The 8,281-nt window shown below is 37.8% G+C and overlaps 1 protein-coding gene across 3 annotated transcripts in view; it reads right to left on the minus strand.

Moving 5' to 3' along the window:
- Nucleotides 1-8,281, minus strand: part of LOC135222068 (high affinity copper uptake protein 1-like) — a 467,399-nt gene that overhangs the window by 371,352 nt on the left and 87,766 nt on the right. The window lies entirely within an intron of this gene.

Below are 8,281 nucleotides of genomic sequence, written 5' to 3' on the forward strand. Positions count from 1 at the left end.
TCTATTTTGTTTAGTATATTCATTTACCACCTCTCTTCCTTTATCTATGAATGGTCGTACAAAACTGATTGATTGATTGATTGGTTGATTAATGAAAATCGTTCTACAAAGGCGAGCGCTTGGGCAGGCACCCACAACCATTCAGTGCTGTAGTAGACTGTGATTCAAAAGGGAGTTGGAGCAACTGGACCGCAATATTTAAGAAAGGAATCGGAATGGAGGTAAGATAAAAGGCTAAAAGTGATTGCAGCTTGAAGTCGCAGAGACGCCGCAAACAGCCTTTTGTATTGCCTACAGATTGCCACGTGAGGTGAACCGACGTTTCTACCCCCTGCGGGGAATAGCGCAAAATAAATCATTTTCATCAACTGCATGTCACATCGACAGGTCTGGCTGCATTTTCATGTTCTCGGAAGAATTTCTAAGGGTGTAGAAATCAGTCTCTTTCGATGATATGTTTGATTTTCGGTGTCTGCATCGTTTGATGACAGCATCTGCTATTTGCTACACTTCACTGCAAGGGTCCCACTGGGAGAGCCTTCACTGCACCTTACGTGGTGCACTGGAAGCATTACTCAAGGGTGTTTGCAGCGCCCCTTCGACCCTCAGCTGCACCCACCTTTTTCGCCTTTTGTTTTACCTCCATTCCCGCTTGCTTTCTTCAGCCTTACTGTCCATCCTCTCTAACTACTACTTCTTAGTACAACCGTGGGGTTTTCTCCCACGGCCACCTTTAGATCCTTGTACTTCATCTGCTTTATTTTTTTGATCCCTTTTAATCTTGCTGTTCAACCACTCTAGCTCCCTCTTTTCATTGTCTCAAGTACTGGAATGGCTGAAAGGCCTCCCCCCCTCGGTACCCCGGCCCCCCGTGCTTGGCTTGACAACCTAAATCTCATAAGCCAAATAAAATCAAATCACCGCAATGGGACTTTATAACTACCTCATAATCTGAATAATTTCTCTCAGTAAGTGAAATTGAGAGCCAGAGATTTTCAAGGTGCAACAGGAGGAAAACCTGTAGCAGTTGCTCTATGAAACAACTGTCAGGAGAGGGTGGAAAGTAAGATGAATTGAAGAGAATAGGATTAGAGGTACAGTAAAATAGATGAAAGGGGCTGCAGCTAGGGGAATTAACAAGAGCCCATGCCAGTGTTTTCTGAGGCCGCAAATCCTTTGGTTTTGCAAAACTAAACCATTAAATCAATGTGTCTTCGCCAAGATATATTTAACATGGTTTTATCTAATGCTCAGATTTATTTTTGAAACTTTCCTGTAGCAGAAAAAAGCTATTTGACATTAAAAGTTCATTCAAGATAGGGATAAATGACGCCGTATATGTAAACGAGTTTTTACATGATACTGACGAATATGTACAAAGCTCCTAACATTATGGAAGTTTCCCACTCAGGGAGATCATCCTTGATTCAGTATTATTAATGTATGAAAGTGGCAGTGACCATTGCCGTGCTTATTTCTCTAACTTTGGCCAACCAAAACATACGTGCACACACACATATATACGGATATATATATATATATATATATATAATATATATATATATATATATATATAAATATCTAATCCATAGTTTTCGAGGTCACTGAGATAAATAGTGACACTCTTGAAGCCCTTTACCATCAAGTTCAGCCCAATAGGAAGGGCGTGCCAGGTGAGAAGCAACTATCTTAACAGGAATGAGAGAGAGAGAGAGAGAGAGAGAGAGAGAGAGAGAGAGGTTTATCAGTTGCAATCAGATTTCTAGGCAGCGCCAGGTTGGTCAGCTAATATATATATATATATATATATATATATATATATATATATATATATATATATATATATACATTGTCAAGTATTTTCTTCACTTAATGCTCCAAGCAGATGTCCATTTTACTAACAATGTCCATATTCTTTAGAAGCTTGAATTTCAAGTCAGTGGGCCCTGTTGGCTTGTTCCGTATGTATAGGGTTCACCTTCTGAATAACTTCTTTATTTCCTAGCCTCTACGAGCTTGAGATGGTTTTGCAATAATTATACAATTATATATACAGACTTTGTTCACCAATAGATAATGTTAGCAATTATGTGCCATGCTTAATGGCTCCAAAGATCACTGTGTACCGGTGTAACCCATGAATATGCACTCCGGCAGAATATGAACTCCCCAGTCTTTAAGTCGTATGATTTGGAACACCACCCCTCTTATTGTTATACGCATCATATACACTCCCCTTGAGTTATTTCCACTCACCCTGTTCTTATTGTACGTATAATTTGCACTCCCCCAAACAATATTAGGAGAGTTATCTATAATACAAACTTCCTTTCCATTATTTTGCTTAGTACACATATTAGATAATAATTTATAGCAATACAAAATAGACATATTAAAACAGAACTCCACGAGCCCATTTGGTAGAGGATGGCAAGCACTTTGCTGACGAATTCCCGCCCATGATCATTTATTTGAACATCAATACATGAATGCTTTGTTATGAGCTCAAAAAGAAACTGAGCAACACTGGAAACGTCTTTGCTTTTAAGTGGTTTGGCTTCTGTCCAATTTGAAAAGCAGACAATGGCCATAACAATGAAGTTGAATCCATCGTGTTCTGGGACACAGCATATATCAACACCAATTTGTTTCATGACACCAATTGGAACAGATACAGAGCGCAATTTTGGTGCCTCAGCTGACAATTTGGGTTTAATTTTTGACACTGAGCACATGATTTCACATAAGCAGACGCACCAGCTTCAACTGTTCTCCAATAAAATCGTTAACTGATAAGCAAAATGGTAGCCACAATTCCATGATGTCCACACATATACACTTCGAGATTCTGTACTTTTCCCAGAACCTTTATGAATTTCTTTGATGATGCAGTTTACTTCTTTTTCATTCCACAAAACTTGCACCTGTAGCGGGTCGCCATATCTCTGTTTCCTTCTGTAGAATAATTTGTTATTGATATTACAGGATGACTCGCATGCACGACGAAATTTTTTTTTCCTTTATCCGTCATGCCATCAGGATAGGAATGGTGGCTTGGGGAACTGAAAATATTTTCAAATGAATAATGCTTGCTCCGATGTTCGTCCATGTCCCTACTCGTGGGTGAATCGAAATTTATATCAGCCATCTAACCAGCAAACAGGAAAATGCGCCTTACCACTGTTCTATCTCGAAATAAATAGTGTTTTAGACATTACCAGCATTTAAGCAAAAACATTCAAAGAACACAGGATGATTGTTCACGGAGAAAACAACAATTACCAGGATATAAACAAGAATGGCAACAGTCATTGACTGGTTAGCAACCAATGAACAAACTCTCAAGCGTTGAAAATTAACTACAGAGAGAGAGAGAGAGAGAGAGAGAGAAACGTATTTACTTAAATAATGCATGTTTGTATACATAAATGTATACAAACATCATGTAATCATATACACTTAGATACATGCACACGTACATACATCAAATAGAAAAGCACATATTCAGTTGATATATCGATATCGGAGATGGGAGTGCATATTATACAGTGAGAGTGCATATTTTACGTATATTAACGACTGGGGGAGTATTTATAAGACGTACAATAATGAATGGGGAGTGTTTATCATACGTACAATAAAGACTAGGGAGTGGAAATCCAGGGGAGTGCATATAGTAATACGTGACGCCGGCACCCTTGTCGCTCAGAAGCTGTAGCCATAAATGCTGTCTTGAACGCTGGAAGCTATCTTTATATCCATTTCGTAGTTTATTATGAGGCCATTACTGACAAAACTAACAATATAAAAAAAATGAAGAAGAAGAGTAGATGATATTTGCCTTTTTTCCCAAGTTGCGTCACGGATCCATATCCTCCTCTATCTGAAATGAAAACAGAGATAGCAAACGCTCGGGACCCTTCTGTTTTCTTGGCTATCAAGGACAACGCCATCCCACGCAGTACGAGTTGTCCCTTTTTATTAGAGTTGCTCGCAGAAGTGATTAACATTTCTACCCTCCTTTGGGGTCGCGAGGAGATGCTATCTAAATGACCCCAAGTCAACGCCGTCCATCAACTTTGAGTGACAGAATGAATGGAAAGGACTTTTCAAATCTCAATTATTATTATTATTATAAGATTCTGAAACGTGAGGCAGAACCTGCTCTGTGTATCGTTATCAACGAAAGCACCTCGGACCCCGTGTTAAGATTTATACGATTTTGAACTAACTGATGTGATGTTTTTGTTCCGAAACGTTTATTTTCCCGTTAGTATTGTCGGTTTTACTCTCTCTCTCTCTCTCTCTCTCTCTCTCTCTCTCTCTCTCTCTTATTTCATGTCAATATACACGCTCATGTCTCTATTGCCTTTCTTTCCTCACACAGAAATCTTCGCCACTCGATTTCCGTTCTCGCCAAATCGGTCACCGAAACCCATACATTCATGTCTGTCCTTCTGCCCATGCCATCTCTCCCTCCCCACCCTTTACCCATACAAACACACACACACAAACACACTTCCTCGCGGTTTTACAAACTTCCGCATGTCCTGTTTGGTGACAGATGGTAACCGGACACTTGACCCAGAATATCCGTATCAAGATTTCAGTGTCAGTGGTTACAAACAGGTGTCTAACAGAATTAAGAACTTCATTTTACACGAATATTTTGTACTCGTGACACCGGTCACGAAGGTGCAATAAATGTGAGACTTCGAAGTTTGTACAAAGGTTTAGCCTATACACAACAAACACACACACACGCGGATATGCGTGCGTGTAATGCAGTATGTATATATGTACAGATATGAATATCAAGAGTATGAATGTCTACAAACGTTTCCATATATGCTTAAGTAGGTGCATGCACATAAATTTTTGCACGTGAAAATGGTTGTTATCAATAACAAATTTTACTTTTAAGAAATACCATTGAAATAGACGACATCATCGATTTATCAACAACAGAGAGAAAGGGAAAAAGAAAGAAAATATGCCAAAAGACTGAGCCAAGAAGCACCAACAAGAATCATTTGGAACTATGAAGATCCTCAGTTGTATGAATGAATGAATTCATGTTAGGACTAAATATCAAGAAAAGATCAGCTTCTAATATGATTAGTTCTGTTCCTAAAGCCGTTAACAGTACTGACCAAAAGAGAGAGAGAGAGAGAGAGAGAGAGAGAGAGATTATTTCGAACAAAGCTAATGTTTCAGCAACAGACATACCGTAACTGCCTACTCACTCGTCAAGTATGATACTCGTATTAACATTTTATTGCCATCGTGATGGCTGTAGTAAGTACCATTTAATGACCGTCCACTGCGCCATCAAGGGAGCTATCTTTACTCTTCCTAAAGCCTTCAATGGACTAATCAGTCACTTCGTAATATGGTTTTTGTGGATGTTATATATTTGGCAAGAGTTGATGTTGCAGTTTTCAGCATTGCATGAGTCTACTGATTACGCTAGTTTAGCACTGTTTAGTACAAGAGATATATCGGATGTCTGAAAATGGGATATGCGGATGCGGATATCAATTTCTTTGCATTTACGGATCCGGATGTGGAAGCGGATATCAATCTTTTAAATTTGCGGATGCGGATATTTGATAACCATACCCTCGTGGATGTGGATACTTTGTAAATCTAAATAATTTACATATATTTAGTTGTTAAAGACGATTTTCAGCCAAATAATTCAAAATTGTGTTACCACATAATAAATGCTGTAGTAATTGATAAGTAGAAACATAAGTGATACGTATGCGTGTGTGTGTGTGTATACTTTCATATGAACGTACAAACAGTAGCAGCGATAAACGAACGTTTTAGTTGTCTTAGAACAAGGTTATTTCATTCTCATTGCGTGATAAGAGTAACAAAACTCAGTCATTCTTCGCATTATATTAGATAGAGAGAGAGAGAGAGTGTTTCCTAAAATATGCAATACCCTACCTTTATGACTACAACTGCTGTGAATGACATGGAATTATTTAAACAAATTATGCTTTAAATTCGACAACAAATTTGCTATAACAGAGTTACTTATAAAGTTTAGACTGTATGAAATGTGTATTATGTATTCTGAAGCATAAAACAAAAAAAGCCAAATTTAGCAAACAACCCCAAAAAACAATTTACTTCTAGCTACAATGTTTGAGTATCGAGTATGAATTATTGAACACTGAGCAGGGGATGATATCCTCATTCTCAAACTGCGGATGCGGATGCAGATATAGATATGGATGTTGTTGCATTGCTAATGCGGATGTGGATGCGGATGTTAAGAATATTGTCAATGCGGATGCGGTTTTATAAAAAATGCGGATAATTTGCGGATGTGGATATCAGATACATCTTTATTCAGTACAGTACTTGGCTAGAATATCAAGTCTCTCTCTCTCTCTCTCTCTCTTTCAATACATAAAGAGAAAGCAAGAGAAAGTATTCAAAGACACAACTAAAATGTAAGGTTTCTCCACCAAGGTCAATATTTTTCCTTAAAAGATAAAATAATTATCTTTCTTGCTTAATTCACATATAAAATGGCATAGATAAGTTCAGTGTCTTTAACGTACACACACATATATATATATATATATATATATATATATATAATATATAAGTAACATATAAATGTATATATACGTATCTATCATATAATCATGCATATATATATCATATATATATATATCATATATATATTATATCTTCTAATCTACTGATCCCTTTTTACCACATGTATGTAATTACAACAACCACAATACCCTCTTAACTTCTAGATTTCTTCATACTTTGGCAACACTTGGCATAAGTAACCTAGATCCGAATGAATATCAAAATGAAGATATTTTCACGTCCAGGCGAGATTCGGACTCGCATCCGGAGTGTCAGAACGAGGTAACGTTAGCTACCTGTCCATGAAGAAAGGTATAAGTTTATTCTGCTTATATGTTCATATAGTATCTGTCTAATTCAGATACATTTACTAAAGCTGGAACAGACCCTCTTCACCATCATAGCCAGTATTTAATCGTATGTTTAATATAAGCAAATTCCAAATTAAGATATCAGGGAGATGTTTAATATTTTAAGTGCCTTAACGGATACTGACCTGGAAGCATTTAATACTATACTTCTGCCTGCTATCTGCCTCATATAGGGTGTTTCAAAATTAGAGGGCCCCCTCCTCTACAGCATAAACTAAAACTGATATGGACAAAAACAAAAGTAATTCAGAGCAGGTATTTATTTTAGTTTCTCTCTGAGTATTTAATATTTTGTGTAGCCTCCATCTCCCTGTACCACAGCCTGCATTCTTGACGGGTATGATTTCAGCAAATCGCAAAAAAACTGAGACTCAAGCTCCATTTCCCTGAGCACTTTGGTCACCTCTCTTCGCAGGCCATCGAGGCTTGGTATACCATCATAGTTCACTGTGCGCACTTCAACACAATCCTTTAAGATACTACCTATGTTTTCACACACATTAAGGTCAGGGGAGCTACCTGGAAATTCACTTGATGAGAAGAAATCGATACAACTGTTTCGAAGCAGCCCCTGTGTCTGAAGAGCCTTAAAACATGGTGCCTTATCATGCAAAAATGTGACTTCTTCAACAGATAACACATTTTCAGGATCTTTGAGGAAAGGAAATACTACACCAGTAAGCACAGTTTCTCTGAAGTATTCACCTTTCCATGACTGTCCTTTTTCTTTGATTATCCACATTAACCGTTTGGCTGTGAAACAGAAAAATTCCTAAACATTCAGGAAATTTCACAACTTGGCGATAGCACACACACGCCATCGCTGATATCATCCAACTTTGCAGCCCAAATGACGTCATTTTTATGATTTGGCTTCCTGACTGTGTAAATTAAGAATTCATCTGATGCGACAATATGGAGAAAGTCAGCTTCATCCCAATCTTTAAAAAATGAACCACAAAACCATGCATGGCTTTCTCTCTGTTGCTGAGTGATGTTGGGCTTGCTGATAACATGAAATGGCTTGATACCAGATTTTTTCAACTCACGATATACAGCACTATAACTTCTCTTCTTTCCCCTTTTTGTTTCTAGTTCAAGCGCCAATTTATGTAAAGACTTTCTTGGTCTACCAACTGCCTCACCTATGATGTCTTTTGGCTCCTGAGAAAGGACTTCAGGCCTTCCAAGATTCTCGCTCTTTTTGTGATGACAGTCATATGGATTTTTGTTCCAGTTTCTTTTAACAAGGGATTCATCTCTTTTAATGTATTTAGCTATCCAGGAAC

The sequence above is a fragment of the Macrobrachium nipponense genome, chromosome 3 (assembly GCF_015104395.2).
Source record: "Macrobrachium nipponense isolate FS-2020 chromosome 3, ASM1510439v2, whole genome shotgun sequence".
In the NCBI taxonomy this organism is placed as follows: Eukaryota; Metazoa; Arthropoda; class Malacostraca; order Decapoda; family Palaemonidae; genus Macrobrachium; species Macrobrachium nipponense.